The sequence below is a fragment of the Ranitomeya imitator genome, chromosome 2 (assembly GCF_032444005.1).
Source record: "Ranitomeya imitator isolate aRanImi1 chromosome 2, aRanImi1.pri, whole genome shotgun sequence".
In the NCBI taxonomy this organism is placed as follows: Eukaryota; Metazoa; Chordata; class Amphibia; order Anura; family Dendrobatidae; genus Ranitomeya; species Ranitomeya imitator.
The window spans coordinates 501919556-501937304 of NC_091283.1; positions in this window are offsets into that span (position 1 = coordinate 501919556).

The following is a 17749-nucleotide window of genomic DNA, read 5'->3' on the forward strand; positions in this document are numbered from 1 at the left end:
GCTACTCAACACAAGGAAGACAAAGATAGTGAGTACTTCCAGGTACAACCGGGACACATTTGAGATGGATGTTGATGAACTGGAAGTTGTAAAGGATTTCAGCCTATTTGGATCAATGATCATTCAAGATGCAGCAATGACACCGGAAATCCATAGGAGAATAGCTATGGGCAACTCAACAATGAAGCCACTGGACAAGGTCTTCAAATCTAGGAACATTTCACTGGTGACAAAGACATAGTCTTACAAGTATGGTGGCGCTGTGCACACTCTAACCGTGGTATAGGAGACCCTAAACAGATGACTATGCTGTTACTGAAAATAAGTCTCTACAAAATGACTAACCCTGGTAATACCGCCATATGGTGACATATACCGGTAGTTACCAGTCCTGCAGAACATACAGGTTATTACAGTACAATTACCGATAGTGACATACAGCTAATGTTTTTTTTATGGAGTTGTTCTCTTTTCACTTCTGTTCCATCTGTCAACAACCAACATGACAACTTCTTCCAGATAGGACTCATCAGCAGAAATTACAAGACTTTTTGACTTCTCACATTCTCACATTTACAGCATGGACCCCATCTATTCTCGACCCGCAGAAGCTACTGATGCCCAAGCTGAGCTGCTGATGCTATACATGTCCCTATTACTGCACCTGCTGTTTTGCAGATGGTAAAATTGCCCCCTAGGAACTTAGAAAATATGGATGTCCTGTACAAAAGCCCTAGAAAACAGTGTCCACTTTTTGCCCCTAAAAGTAATAATGCCCTCTGTGCATCTTTGACAGTCAATACAGTCAATACCCTGTTTGCCCCATAATAATAATGCTTCCTATGTGCCCACTTAACATTTAGTAGTATCCCCTAAGCCCCCCATGTACAGCTCCTGTATACACAGTATGATGGGCCTACAGCTCTCCTATACACAGTATAATACCTGCACAGCTTTCCTATATACAGTATGTTGGGCCCACATCTCCCCTATACATAGTATTGTGGGACCCCAGCACCCCTATACACAGTATAATGTCCCCAAACCTTCACTATACACAGTATGATAGGAACACAGTTCCTCTCTACAAAGCAGGGCGGGCCCTTAGTTCCCCTATACACAGTATAAAGGACCCACAGCTCTCCCATAAGCAATATAATGTCCCCAGAGCTCCTCCCACGTTATGAGTGCCCCCTACAATGTATGAGTGCCCCCACAATAGTCACTACCATGTGTTAGGGCCCCTACACTATATGATGGTCCCCCATACATTATGATGCCCCAACAGTCCACCAAAATTTTAATTAAAATCTAAAAATATCATATACTCACTTAATCCAGGATCCTGATGAGTTCACAAGCGAAACTCGGCAGATCAATGCACTGATGTTATAGTGCTGATGCATGCAGTGTCCCGACACCCCACGATGACATCACCATGCTGAGAATCTGACATCTTGTGCGTGCGCCGGTACCTCGGTCACTGCATCTCCCTGCTGGTCTATAGACCGCAGGCACAGGCATAAAGCGACCTGTGGTCTATGCACCAAAGAGCGGTTGAGCAGGCGAACTGTGGTCTAAGCACCAAAGAGCGGTTGTGCAGGAAGATCATGCAAGCTGAGCCCACTGACATAGTTAAGCGTAGCAGTAGCTCCGGGTGGACCCCTCTGAACATGGGGCCTCAGGCAACTGTAACTTCTGCCAGCCCAGTACTTACACTACTGCATGGATGGCAAGAAAAACAAACAAATCAATTTTGGAACAAATCAAGCCAGACATGTCACTCGAAGCAAAGATCACCAAGCTACATTTGACCCATCATTTTCAGAGACCAATCACTGGAGAAGGACATCGTGGTTGGAAGAATAGAAGGAACAAGGTGAAGAGAAAGACCAGAAACCCAATGACTAGACACTATCAAGATAATGGCAGAGAAGACCCTGGTTGACCTATCTAGGCTTGCACAAGATCGATCTTCCTACAGATCGTTCATCCATCAAGTCACCATGGTTCGAGATCGAGCCGAAGACCATTTTAAAAATGAGACTTTGAATGGATGAGCACAACATTTGCATTTTTGTGATTAGTGAGAGTCCCAGTGATGAGACAAACTGTATGTTACCACTGTTTGTATTATTGTTTGGTGGGTTCAACTTCTGACGCAGAGATTATTGCTGAGAGGAAGATGTGGCCCCTGCAGGGGAAATGTAAAACATACATAGTAACATAGTTAGTAAGGCCGAAAAAAGACATTTGTCCATCCAGTTCAGCCTATATTCCATCATAATAAATCCCCAGATCTACGTCCTTCTACAGAACCTAATTGTATGATACAATATTGTTCTGCTCCAGGAAGACATCCAGGCCTCTCTTGAACCCCTCGACTGAGTTCGCCATCACCACCTCCTCAGGCAAGCAATTCCAGATTCTCACTGCCCTAACAGTAAAGAATCCTCTTCTATGTTGGTGGAAAAACCTTCTCTCCTCCAGACGCAAAGAATGCCCCCTTGTGCCCGTCACCTTCCTTGGTATAAACAGATCCTCAGCGAGATATTTGTATTGTCCCCTTATATACTTATACATGGTTATTAGATCGCCCCTCAGTCGTCTTTTTTCTAGACTAAATAATCCTAATTTCGCTAATCTATCTGGGTATTGTAGTTCTCCCATCCCCTTTATTAATTTTGTTGCCCTCCTTTGTACTCTCTCTAGTTCCATTATATCCTTCCTGAGCACCGGTGCCCAAAACTGGACACAGTACTCCATGTGCGGTCTAACTAGGGATTTGTACAGAGGCAGTATAATGCTCTCATCATGTGTATCCAGACCTCTTTTAATGCACCCCATAATCCTGTTTGCCTTGGCAGCTGCTGCCTGGCACTGGCTGCTCCAGGTAAGTTTATCATTAACTAGGATCCCCAAGTCCTTCTCCCTGTCAGATTTACCCAGTGGTTTCCCATTCAGTGTGTAATGGTGACATTGATTCCTTCTTCCCATGTGTATAACCTTACATTTATCATTGTTAAACCTCATCTGCCACCTTTCAGCCCAAGTTTCCAACTTATCCAGATCCATCTGTAGCAGAATACTATCTTCTCTTGTATTAACTGCTTTACATAGTTTTGTATCATCTGCAAATATCGATATTTTACTGTGTAAACCTTCTACCAGATCATTAATGAATATGTTGAAGAGAACAGGTCCCAATACCGACCCCTGCGGTACCCCACTGGTCACAGCGACCCAGTTAGAGACTATACCATTTATAACCACCCTCTGCTTTCTATCACTAAGCCAGTTACTAACCCATTTACACACATTTTCCCCCAGACCAAGCATTCTCATTTTGTGTACCAACCTCTTGTGCGGCACGGTATCAAACGCTTTGGAAAAATCGAGATATACCACGTCCAATGACTCACCGTGGTCCAGCCTATAGCTTACCTCTTCATAAAAACTGATTAGATTGGTTTGACAGGAGCGATTTCTCATAAACCCATGCTGATATGGAGTTAAACAGTTATTCTCATTGAGATAATCCAGAATAACATCCCTCAGAAACCCTTCAAATATTTTACCAACAATAGAGGTTAGACTTACTGGCCTATAATTTCCAGGTTCACTTTTGGAGCCCTTTTTGAATATTGGCACCACATTTGCTATGCGCCAATCCTGCGGAACAGACCCTGTCGCTATAGAGTCCCTAAAAATAAGAAATAATGGTTTATCTATTACATTACTTAGTTCTCTTAGTACTCGTGGGTGTATGCCATCCGGACCCGGAGATTTATCTATTTTAATCTTATTTAGCCGGTTTCGCACCTCTTCTTGGGTTAGATTGGTGACCCTTAATATAGGGTTTTCATTGTTTCTTGGGATTTCACCTAGCATTTCATTTTCCACCGTGAATACCGTGGAGAAGAAGGTGTTTAATATGTTAGCTTTTTCCTCGTCATCTACAACCATTCTTTCCTCACTATTTTTTAAGGGGCCTACATTTTCAGTTTTTATTCTTTTACTATTGATATAGTTGAAGAACAGTTTGGGATTAGTTTTACTCTCCTTAGCAATGTGCTTCTCTGTTTCCTTTTTGGCAGCTTTAATTAGTTTTTTAGATAAAGTATTTTTCTCCCTATAGTTTTTTAGAGCTTCAGTGGTGCCATCCTGCTTTAGTAGTGCAAATGCTATCTTTTTACTGTTAATTGCCTGTCTTACTTCTTTGTTTAGCCACATTGGGTTTTTCCTATTTCTAGTCCTTTTATTCCCACAAGGTATAAACCGCTTACACTGCCTATTTAGGATGTTCTTAAACATTTCCCATTTATTATCTGTATTCTTATTTCTGAGGATATTGTCCCAGTCTACCAGATTAAGGGCATCTCTAAGCTGGTCAAACTTTGCCTTCCTAAAGTTCAGTGTTTTTGTGACTCCCTGACAAGTCCCCCTAGTGAAAGACAGGTGAAACTGTACATTATTGTGGTCGCTATTTCCTAGATGCCCAACCACCTGCAGATTTGTTATTCTGTCTGGCCTTTCATCTACCAAATTAGCCTCCTGCACGTCTGGAGTCTCCCATCCTCTGCTCGGGTCTACACATGATCAGTGTATTTGTATAACGCTGTCTATTGTGGATTATAGTTTCGTAGGTGCAAGCAGATGAACATGCACCTCATCTGTTGTGAAGCAGGTCGCATATTATAGGTGTGGTTCATTGATGATGAATCAGACCCTGGCATAGCAGATCACAACTACTGATGTGCCACTCCTGCCCATTGTTTTGAACCAGTTTCATGCTTAATGAATTCTCTGCAGAAATGCTATTTCATAATCCCCTATCAATATGTATTGAGTAAATTAGGATTAAACACCAACCAATCATCATCTTCTATAATTCCCAGCAACTTTCCGATCCACTTCTGTACTACATCTTCTGTGCAGGCCAGTAATTTCTTTCCCAATTTAAACATCAATGTCACCTGACACAAAATCCACAGACTTGTAAAAACACTGGCACATGACTTATTCCTTCCAAAGACCATACTAAGGACCATGGTGCACTTACTACGGGTGGAAGAAAGGCGATTCCGGCAGCTACATAGTAAAGGGTTCTTTACAGTTACAGCAGTCAGACTGTGGAATGCCGACCACAAGAGGCAGTAATAGCAGACACTATAGCAGCTTTTAAAAAAGTGCTGGAAGATTTAATGGATACACATAACATTGCTGGTTATAGCTAGATTAGTAACAATGGAGCGCCCAGCCAGCACAGTGGGGTACTTGGTACCAGGTCCGGTCTCAATGGGGAAGTCACGGTGGCTGCGACCGAGTCCATGGCCTTGGGGCTCAACATTAAAGGGGAACGGTCTTTAAAGGGGAAAATGTTTATGAGTCTGTCGTGACGCCACCTGTGGTGCTCAGTCAGTAGTGGGACCAACGCTGCATTGAAGGGGTCTCCTGGGGGATGTTGTGCCAGCACGGGTATTACACTTCCCACAGGTGAAGTGGGGTCCCCATGGGTCCTATGGTGTGTGGCCAAGATGAATTTTGGCCACACACCATATTTTGCCAATGAATAAATGGAGTAGACGAGCTGTAAGTCTTTACCTGGTTTACTGTAGTTGGCAGGCCACAGTCCAGGGTACCTGGCATGGATGATGGTGGTCCGGCCGGCTCAGAGGCAATGGAGGGTTCCCTTGTTCCAGTAGAGGTCCGTGAGCCTTTCCAACTAGCACCATTAAAGGTGAGGTCCCTGCTGCCTGAAGCTTCCTGCAGAGTCCTCTATTCCCCCTGTCCTAAGACAGGTACCTGCATGACAGGCAGCTTGAGCCTTTTTACAGGGACTCTATCATGCCCCGAGCTCCTCAGGTGCTGCTGCGTCTCAGGTGTGGTGTGGGCAATGTCTGTATAATCTTATGCCCTCCGGTTCTGCCAAATGTCGTGCAGTTCCACTAAAGCCTCGGGCTCCCGGTACTCAGCTTCTGCGCTATGGCTCTGAGGGTGTCCTATCGCTGTTCCCCTCTGAGCTCTGTTCCTCTCCTTTGCTCCTTCCCTTCCGGCTATTCCACATCCAACCCTTCCAGGTTATCTGTCCCTTCAGAGGCTGCAGCTCCCTCGTGGCTGCCAGGCCTCTCACGTCTGCTCCAGACGTCCTTCCACTTCAGTCTCTCTCACCAACTAGCCTCCTTGGTCTCATAGGACCAACTGCCTAGCTCCTCCTCCAGGTCAGGATACATATACAGTATCTCAGGGAAGCACCCCTGAATCCGGGTCTTGAGCTCCCCCTCCTGGCCTGGTTTCAGAATGTGTTGCATATGTGTGCCTTACCTGGTGAAGAGAACTCCATTGCCTTTGAGCATGACGTTACCTTCCCCGAAGGAAAAGCAACCGATTACCTGGCGTGCTGCACACTTATGACCCTGATCCCATACTGGCCATGGACCAGGCAGTGTCACTTGCAACTCAATGCATATTGGTTAAAGGACACAGCGCAACCTTTACTTTTAATAAACAGCACTTCAAACCTCATCACCATTACCTATGGCATCCTGCGTGGGATGACAGTAATAGAAATAATTATTTACATTTCAGTATGTACCTAGCTTAATAGACACAATACTATTTAGCAGTACAGAAATTGGCAGTGGTAAGCAGTAGGTTGAACAACATAAGATAACACATTGCGTGTCATAACAGAAGATTTATTGTAACATTTGCATTACAATAAGGCCAACTAGGTAACCAGATTGTACCTTTCCCGCAAAAGGATCAACAGTAAAACAGAGCAGGTAATAAAGGATCTCAGTTTCTGCACATTTCAGAAGATATCAGTGGGGTTTAGGTGACATCAGTCCTTAGTTTTTATAATTAGTAGACTCATTTTCAACCTTGTTATAATCATGTCTCAGAAGTCATCTTATTATCATTACAGGCTGATCACAATAAAAAAAATAATTGCTATATTTAAATAATACAGGATCTACCATTCACAAAGGTCACTGCTCACCTCTTCCCCACTCCCTGCACTAATACCTCTGCACAGACCATAGAGCATGCTTACTAAACATCTCCTGGCTATATTTCAATTTTTGTGTTTCAATTTTTTTCCTCCCCTTCTTCCCAGAGCAGTAATTCTTTTATTTGTTCTGTCCACATAGACATATGAAGGCTTGTTTATTGCAGGGCAAGTTGTACTTTTGAATTAAATCATTCGTTTTACCACATAGCATACTAGAAAGTGGGAAAAACATTTCCCATGTACATCGCATAGGAGATGCTGGGGCATATACATTATATAAGAGATGCTGGGACTGGGGCATATACTATACATCAAATAGAGACTGGGGGCTAGAGCATATGCTTCACATAGGAGATGATGGGACTGGAGCATGACATAGGAAATATTGGAACTGTTGTCTTCATTGGTCATATTGGCACAGAAAGCGCTAACTCCACCCACAAAGTACATCCTAACGCTGGCACTGGCAATTAAAGGATCGGCGGATGGCAAAACAGGGCTGCTGGCCCGAATATTGCATTCCCTGGGAATCTGCCTGCAGGTTGGAGAAAATTATATAAATGGCCCAGGGGCCAGAGGTCCCCCACCCCTGCTGTAAATGATGCTCGTTGTGCATAGAGGCTGCCATGTCCTCGCCAGTAGAAATGATCATATTGGATAATCAGCCTTCTGTTTAAACTGAAAGATAGTCATTTCAGTGTCAATGCAGCTTTAGCGCAGTGTAGATGTGATTAAATATCTGCTAGAGAGGGAGAGGACTGTACCGAAGAAGACTGTGCTTACCGTGCGCACACTCCAGAGGGGGAAGGAAGGAGAGAGTAGCAGGCTGAAGAGACACAGACAAAGACCTGGCGTGTCATGTGACCAGAGCGGGAAGGTCCTAAAGACAAGAGCTAGCACCCGAGCGTACTGGCGCGCAAGTCTGAAAATAAGAGTCGGCAATGCCGGGAGTGGGGTCAGACAAGCCAAGGTCAGTAACAGGAGGACAGCGCAGGACAAAAGGAGTGAGACAAGCTGGAGTCAATAAACAATAGAACTGAATAACGAAGTACAGAATCAACAGGCAACAGCAAAGTAGGGGACAGACCGGTTCAGCAACAGGAAATATTCACGCAGAGCAGGCACAAGGCACAAACACACAAAACACCAGGGTCAACTTAACTCAGCCGAGAGCAGGAGTATAACTGACAAGGACTCGAGCTAACCAAGGCTATAAAAAGCCCTCCCAGAAGCAGAAAAAGTCCACAAATAATTAACCCCTGGCACCTCAGTCCGAAAACTACCATAGGATCATGACATGATCCTTTTCTGCACCACTCGGCCGCTACTCAGCCGAGATGGCTCATACATCTTCTATGCGGATCAGCAATTGCATTCCCCATATAAGCTTATGAGTCTTATATAAAAGCACCATAGACTAAGGTCAGATTCATATATCCATGTGTTATGAGCCAAGTATGGACGGCGATGATCAATCCTGCCATGACCTTTCTGATCTGAACTCGATAGCCTACTAGGCATAGGCATATATATAGTTATATAGATTGAAAAGAAGACCTAGGTCCATCAAGTTCAACCTTTATACAACAAATGTTACATGTCATTGCAGCACCCCAGGTAACCGGTTGCTGCAGTGACATTACTTTTCCTTCTGGGAGGATAATGTCATGCTCAGAGGCAATAGAGTTCTCTTCACCAGGTAAGGTACACACATGCAACACATTCTGAATCCAGGCCAGGAGGGGGAGCTCAAGACCCTTCAGGGGAGCTTCCTTAGGCTACATGTATCCTGACATGGAGGAGGAGTTAGGCTAGTTAGTGAGAGACACTGAAGTGGAAGGACGTCTGGAGAATACGTGAGATGCCTGGCATCCACGAGGGCGATGCAGCCTCTGAAGGGACAGATAACCTGGAAGGGTTGGATGTGGAGTAGCCCGGAAGGGAAGGAGCAAAGGAAAGGAACAGGGCTCAGAGGGGAACAGCAATAGGACACCCTCAGAGCCATAGCGCAGAAGCAGGGTACCAGGAGCCCACGGCTAGAGTGGAACTGTACGACACTTGGCAAAACCGGAGGGCATAAGATCATACACACATTGCCCACACCACACCTGAGACGCATGCAGCACCTGAGGAGCCCGGGGCATGATAGAGTCCCTGTAAAAAGGCTCAAGCTGCCCGTCATGTAGGTACCTGTCTTAGGAAAGGGGGAATAGAGGACTCTGCAGGAAGCTTCAGACAGCAGGGACCTCACCATTAATGGCGCTAGTTGGAAAGGCTTACAGACCTCTACTGGAACAAAGGAACCCTCCATTATCTCTGAGCCGGCCGGACCACCATCATCTATGCCTGGTACCCTGGACTGTGGCCTGCCAACTACAGTAAACCAGGTAAAGAGTTACAGCTTTTCTCCTCCATTTATTCATTGGCACATACCATCATCTTGGCCACACACCATAGGACCCCTGGGGACCCCGCTTCACCTGTGGGAAGTGTAACACCCGTGCTGCCACAACATCCCCCAGGAGACCCCTTCAATGCAGCGTAGGTCCCACTGCTGACCAAGCGCCACAGATGGTGTCGCAACAGACTCATAAACATTTTCCCCTTTAAAGACCGTTCCCCTTTAACGTTGAGCCCCAGGGCCACGGACCGGGTCGCAACCACCGTGACATCCCCGTTGAGACCGGACCCGGTACCGAGTACCCCATTGCCCTGGCTGGGCGCTCCAAGCGCACCCACACTCCCTGTAAGAATGATAGAAAGCTTAGAGAAGGCTCCTGTCTCCCACTAGTAGAGGTCAGATAAAGGCAGATGGAGTAACCAGTCAGAAGGCAAAGCTCTGCTGCCAAGCAGAAGGTGTCTGAGTCATAGTAAGTCAGCAAGTGGGGGTGAGTTGTACTCAGCATGTAAACACCTCCAGTCTGTACTGCTGTCACTGTTTTTCCCAGATGGAAAGGACCAAATATGTGAAAGCACCACCATTGGACTAAGAAAGAGGGACAAGATGTCACCACATCACAGAGTCTGTATGCTGATACCTGTCTTGGAAAAAGGTAGACAACGTGATGACAAGGAGAGTTGTGAAACGTTGTCATGCATTAATGTAAGGAGTAGGTAGCTCCGGTGTGCAAAGGTGCCAGACAAGCTACAACAGTGCATTGTTGGCCGAGAGAGGGGTGACCAAAAGAGGGGCTTGACTAAACACTGAGAGACTGCTGTGTTGCATTGACAGTGACAAAGAGATGGTGTCAGAGTAAAGAAAGAGCAGCAGTAGAGATTGCTAGCAGGCTGTGTACAGTGTCCCAAGTAAAAACCCATTGATACAAAGCCATTGCCTACTGTATTATAAGGCTCTGTAACCACTAAGCCTGCTGCGGCTTCTTGAGTTGCTGAACTGTCTCCTGAGTTACCCACCCCTATTTGGAGTTCCACTCTGCTACCAAGAGCCATGATATACTGAAGGTGCACCCCTACCACACACACAGATCTTACATGAACTTTACAGAACAAAAAGTATTAACCTTTTAGGAGGTTCAGTGGCTGGATTCAAAATTGTCAGCTTTGAAGATGCTAATAGAACAAAAATATCTTAAGCATAAAAACCTGATCTAAATAGGCCATTTCTGATGACACATTCCATTTAATCCCTCAGGGATACTTTTTTTTGCAGCATATTAATGACATTCAACAGCCATTTACTTACACAAACAACATATGTTTCCCAACATGGTAGTAAGTAAATTAGGAAATATTCAGGTTACTTCTGCACCTGATATATTGCCTGTCAAACATTTGATTTATCATTTAGTAAGCATTTCTGGAACATAGTTTGCAATCCTAGTTATGAACCTGATTTATTTTTTTTTATGGGAGAACTTGTTTGTAGATGAGTCACATGGGTTTATAAGTATTATTTAAGTAATTATAGATCTCTCAGATCTAACTCTGTAAGTGAAGCTTTAGTTATAGTATCGTTGCTAACACCTCTCAAAGACAATACATGGTAAAGTATCTGTTCGCCACATCGGTTTTAACACACATTTCTATTGTAAGTAAATAGAGCAATTTCCAGATCATTCATTGTTGGGGAAAGTGACCGGGTGAGCATGTAACGGGTGGAAAGGTTGGTGGTCTGTGTCTAGGAATACAGTATGTGTTGACCCTTACTGGCAGAGTGGTGCACCCGCTGTGATGTGAGAGTATGCGCACAAGAGTAAAGGGCTAAGGTGGTACGTGTTACAGGTAGTGGCCATGTTCGCTTCCTTGTGCTATTAACACCATTAGAAAATAACAATGGGGTAACCTTGGGTTGTACTGATTCCGTAGCTGGTGTAGTGATGCGGAGTAACCCAAATTTTTTGATAACTTAATAAGTTTAATAAGAGTAATCCAATAAGAGTAACCCCAAAAATTAATCCAAGATTTTTAATAACTTTTAATAAGAGACACATTGTAGCATTTGTCAGCTCTCACATTTACATGTAATGCACAAATCTGTATGGTTGCATCTTCTGTAATATTCAGGGGCACAGGCAAAAATATTACACAACGGCAGGAAATTCACAGTACATAGATATACTGAGCAGTTCTCGTGAAAGGATAGGCCTTAGACTCTGTATCTACTTCCTTGGGTTTCAGGTCTATTCACTCCACTATATTCCTGCACTTTAAAGGGTAGTATTCTTCCCAATGGCTTCAACTATCCAGCTTTCTCTGACAAAGTCCCTCTTCAAATTAATTAAATTGGGTAGTATCTAGGGATGAGCGAATGTGCTCGAATGTGCTCATTATTCAGTGGGCAATGGGCGGTGCTCAAGTTCAAAATCAACTCCCCGCATCTTTGGCACCTGTTACACAGCTAATGAGCATGCGGAGATTGCCTGTGACTCACTGTAATGAAGCCATTGCCCAGCTTTTGGTGGGACACTTCATATTGGAGGGAAGTAGTGCTTTTCTGGTTTTGTGTGTGCCCAGTATAATGAATCAGAGTCCTGTAGTGTTGATACTGGTGCTGAAGCGGAGCCATCATATTAACAGCCCTTCTAAGGGCTAATTGTTTCCAGCACATACATTTTGTATTTACCCTAGGAAGGGATTGAGTGTCGCAGGAGCAGGATGAGTGACAGAATCCAGTCTGTAGACAGGGATTAGGTCTGTGCAATCCGTTGGCAAATAAATAGCTGCAGGTTTTTGTTTGTGGGGGTTCAAAGAATTGAATATATTTTGATTAATCAAGTATTACGTGCTTTGAGGTCCTTTTTTGTGTTATATAACACACCCAAAAATCATTTTCCTGGGCTACATTTCTCAGCCATACACTATTCTGTAGTGTGGAGTAAATTTCTGTAATCCCTAAAACTGCTAAAAAGCTTTTAATAATTTTGTAGGCCTCCATTTCTCCGACATATGGTGTTACTTTGTGAATATTTCTGTGATCTCTAAAAGAGAACAAAAGCTTTTAAGCATTTTGTAGACTTCCTTTTCTCATACATACAGTGTCACGTGGTCTGTGAACATTTCTGTGATCTGAAAAACTGTTAAAAAGCTTTTAAACATTTGTAGGCTTCCATTTCTCAGACACAAAGTGTTACTTTCTGAATATTTCTGTGATCTCTAAAAGTGAACAAAAGCTTTTAAAAATTTTGTAGGCTTTCATTTCCCTGACATACAGTTTAATGTGGTCTGTGAACATTTCTGTGATCTCTAAAACTGTTAAAAAGCTTTTAAAAATGTTGTAGTCCTCCATTTCTCAGACACAAAGTGTTACTTTCTGAATATTTCTGTGATCTCTAAAAGTGAACAAAAGCTCCTAAAAACTTTTGTATGTTTCCATTTCTCAGACATACAGTGTCATGTATAAACATTTATGTGATCTTTAAAACTGAGAAAAACCATTAAAACATTCTTGTGGATTGAATTTAATTGTCATCCGTATACTTTTGCGTTCTTTCTGTTACAATGTGGTGGAGTAAACTCACAAAAACCGCTTTGATTGCTGCAGGTGATCTAATTTGTTATTTTATTAAAAATAAACTTCGTTTCAAGATACCTTACAATTACAAAATGCGAGATGCGTACATTATGGGACAGAGAAGTGGAAGTGCTGATGATGGTGCATGCAGATGCCGAGAATGATGGGCAGGTGCAATTATGCCTGTTGCTGAGCACAAGAAACATGCCCAACCATGACACATAAGTCCCACTTTGCATTGAGGCAAAGTACACCACATCTGAAGCCAGAGGAGTGCGAACAGGTGGTCGGTTGGACAACAGATAACGCTTCCAGCAGGCTTAACAGCACCATACAGTCTTATATGCAGCGCCCCAGAGGCCTGGTCTTTGCAGTATGGCGCTCTGCCGCTAAGGGGAGCAGCGGTACGTCTGATGGCACTAAGGAGTTCTCCTGACCAGGTATCACTAGAGCACATTACACTTCACACTCCGGCCACTAGGGGGAGAAACTGGTAAAACTAGGGGCTGGGGAGGAAGTTAGTCAGAAGCTGACTGGGTTGGAACCAGGCAACATCCCGTGGCAGGGGGTGTTGCAGGGAGAAGGCACAGGGGGGTCCCTGTCAGGCGTAGGAACCTGGCAGGTGCCTAGCGAACAGAACAGAATGTAACAGAACCGCAGCGCACACCCTGCGGCGGTATCCTAAGAAAGAGACACGAAGAGAAGGATATTGTGGAACCGTGTAAACGAGATCAAGCACAAAGGAGAGCCAGTAAGAGTCGTGCCGAGAGAGAGAGAGGCAACATCTTACTGAGGCGCGTAGTCGGTGAACGGAACACCGTAGGAGTAACTGACTTCAGGCCTTACTTCAAACTCCGCTGGACAGTTAATCATAGGTTGGCTGTCTACCTTTCCACACCTACGAAGGGATCAACATTGGGAGAGGGGCGTCTCTAGGGTCCCGGAAGACCTCCAAGCCTTCCTGTCAGACGGGTGGCGTCCTAGCCATAACATACCTGGGGGACGTTAGAAACTAGCAACATCTGGAACCAAAGAACGAGAGAGAGCTGTAGAGAACAAACGAATGAGAACAGCAGTTGTGAGGACTATTCCGAATGCTCAGCAGGGTAGGACTGCAACACACAGGCGCTAGTGGTAGGCAACGATTTCCATCTGTGAGGGAAACTCTGGATGTGCCCATCGGACCGGCCGGTCTCTGAGAGCCCTTTTAAACGTACTCTGGATTGAGGATCCTGAAGCCTTCAGTAAAGAGGTAAAGAGACTGCAACCTTGTGTCCTCGTTATTGCCTGCACCTCACACCATCGCCACCTACACCACTGGGAAGCCCTGGGGACATACTTCACCTGTGGGAAGGTATACCATCTAGCTGCCATTCCATCACCCCAGCGGACCCCATAGCAGCGTCGGTCACCCTGACCGAACACCACAGGTGGCGTCACGAATCCCTGACAGACTGCTTTACTACTTTCATTGGACGCCCCTTAGCAGGGTCGCGGACCGGGTCTAGCCACCGTGACAGCCTCAGAACCGAACCAGAGAGGCCCGGTACCAAAGCACGTGGCCCTGTGTCTGGAGGCGCTCCATTATACACAGTCCAGTATCACCAGCCTAAAGTCTGGATAACTTAATCCTCACTCTAATCCTCCTTCCTCCCACCATTTTGAGTCTCACAAGACTAGTGATCCCACACTAAGATGCTCCGAGGACCTCTTTACCAAACATTTCTTGATTGTGGCCTCTCAACCTACATGCTCCAAGAAGGATAGGACAACATGCTGTTTAGCGATGCACAAAATGTGGAGCAGTCACGGTCACAAGAACATGATGGTGGGGAACAGCAAATTTGGGACAGTGAAAAAGATGATGATGATGAGACACAGCTGCCGCTAAGTCTTGTTGTTAAGTCACAAAGTCAGGAGGAGCAGGGTGTGGTGGTGGAAGATGAGGTGGTGGATGACGAAGTCACCGACCTAACCTAGTAAGCTGGCATTGAGAGCAAGGCCAGCAATGCTGAGAGGGAGAGATTAGTAGCACTGAAAAAGACAGGAAGAGGCAGTGGGGTGACCAGAGGAACAAGGTGGGAAACTGTTCAGCAGAGCACCAACACTCCTGCATTTCTCCGTCAAAGAGTGAGGTGTTCCCCAGTTTGGGACTTTTTTAAAGAGAGTTCTGAAAATAACAAAATGGTTATTTGCAAGCTGTACCATGCTAAGATCAACATGGACTTGATCACTAAGAACTTAACCACCATCAGCATGATCAGGCATGTTATTTAAGCACCCGACTCAGTGGTCCGAATGCCTGTGTCCACAATTGTTGCCATCTGGTGACACCACTGCCACTTCCCCTGTGCTAGGTGCCTCCCAATCTTGTGTCCAAAACACTGGCGTAGATGCCTTTCGCTCTGCAGTCCTTGCATATTTTGACTTGGAATGAAAAAGAAAGCTCCCAGCCACCCACCCACAGGCCGAAATGATAAACAGGCACATATCCAGGCTGCTTGAAGTGAAAATGTTGCCATTTAGGCTGGTAGACCCAGAGGATTTCCGCCAACTCATGATGGCTGCCGTCTCGGTCCCCATCTGCCACTTTTTCTCCCGATTTGGCGCCCCCACCTTGTACCAGCATGTGTCCAGGAACATCACCCGTGCCTTTACCAAGGCACTTGCTGGCATTATCCACTTAACAATTGACATGTGGACAAGCACTTGTGGCCAGGGTCGCTACAATTCCCTGATGAGACACTGGGTGAACATTGTGGAGGCTGGTGCCGAGTCACATCCTGACATGGCGCATGTGCTCCCGACGCCAAGGATTGCTGGCCCTACATTCTATCAGGGTTTTCTCCACCTCCTATAGCAGGTCCTGCACCCACTCCTGCTCCTCCTCATCCTCCATCTCCAATGTGCTATCTCAGAGCACGTCATCCACATCTGCCAGAAGCTGGAAGCTCTGCAGCATTGCCTCAGTGAAGCGGCAACAGGCTCTGCTGAAGTTGTTTTTCTAGGAGACAAACCACGCAGTGCAACACAGTTACTTAAAGGAATAACAGATGATACAGATGTGTGGTTTTTCCGCTGACCCTCCAACCAGGCATGGACGTGTAATGGACGTAACCTGGTGACAGCTTTGAGGCCTAGCAAGCTCACAGACGTACCATGCTTGGCACATGTGCTCAACTTGGTAGTTCAGGGGTTTCTGAAAACATACCCAGATTTGCTAGAGTTTCTGGTCAAGGTATGCCATGTTAGCGCACATTTCCACAAGTCAGCTATAACTGCCGCTGCTTTGGCAGTGTTGCAAGCAGGGAATGCAAGTACCAGCTGACCGACTGGTGTACGACGTCACCACATGCAGGAACTCCACACTGCACATGCTGGTAAGGCTTTATGAGTAGAAGTGGACAGTGGTTCAGTTCAAGCTCCAAAACGCCCATCGGTATTCTGGTCAGCCTCCACACATAACAACTGAAGAGTGGGCATGTATGTCTGACATTTGTTTGGTTCTCCAATACTTTGAGGACTCCACAAACATGGTGAGTGGCGATGACGCCATAGCCAGTGCAATTATCCCACTTTTGTGCCTTCTTAACAGTCGCTGCTCACAATTAAACATGAAGCTTTGCATGGGGACCAGGTGGGGATGGAGGTAGACAAAACACTGAGAGATTATAGCCAGCCCAGCCTCATGTCATCTGCTCAGGTGGTGGACACTGAGGAGGAGGAACAGAAGCTGGTGGCTTGTGCAACAGAGGCTAGTAGCCACACAACCTTCATCTTGTCTCCGATGTGGATGGGCTGGGGTTGGGAATGAGGAGGAAAGAGGGAGGAGGAGGAGGAGATGGAGAGTTGTCATCATAGTGGAGACAGGGAAGTGTTGGTTGTATGGAGCTTTGCACGTGGCCAAATTTATGTACCGCTGCCTTTTCTGTGACTCTCACGTTACATTCATATTGGCCAAAAAAGAGTACTGATTGTTCACCCTGCTGGACACACACTACACCAAGAACTTTGCATCTCTTCTTCCTGAGGTCGGAGAAGTCTTCTAAAATGGTTCTATACCAAAAGATCATTGTGGAAAATATGTTGAAAAAACTACCAGCAAACAACACTAGCAGCGAGGGGTAAGTTCCTTGCCCAACCAAAGAGAAGAGGCCAGGGAGACACACAGCAGAGGCAGGGGTACACTGTCATAGGCATGGACGAATTTCATGTCACCAGCCCAGCGTCCACGGCCTGATGACCGGGTATTTTTGGCAAGGAGGGAAACAGTCTTAAAGACAGTCAAGCAATACTCCCTAATTCCTCTACGACTTTCAAATATTGGGTCTTAAAGCTGGACACCTAGCATGAACTGTTCCTCTATGCCTAGGAGGTGTTGTGCTGCCCTGCTGCTCACGTCTTGTCTGAGCTGATTTTTAGTGCCACCGGGGGATCATAACAGACAGGCGCTTTTGCCTGTCAACAGAGAATGCAGAGAGGTTCATTTTCATAAAAATGAACAAAGCCTGGATTAGCCCATATTTTTTCACACCACTAGATGACAGCAGCACATAAATTGTTTGTAATATTCAAGATTTTAACGAGGTATGCCAGTTGTTGCCTTTCAGGGGTCTATGGATGACCATAATCATGTTTTCTATCTGTTTTTGCACTTTCTGCAAAGCCTTTTGGACTGTACGTCAACTACACTTTCAAAATATTTTGGTTCAAAATGCTGTTTTGGATTCAATCCATACAGTTTAATACGGGTAATGTTGCTT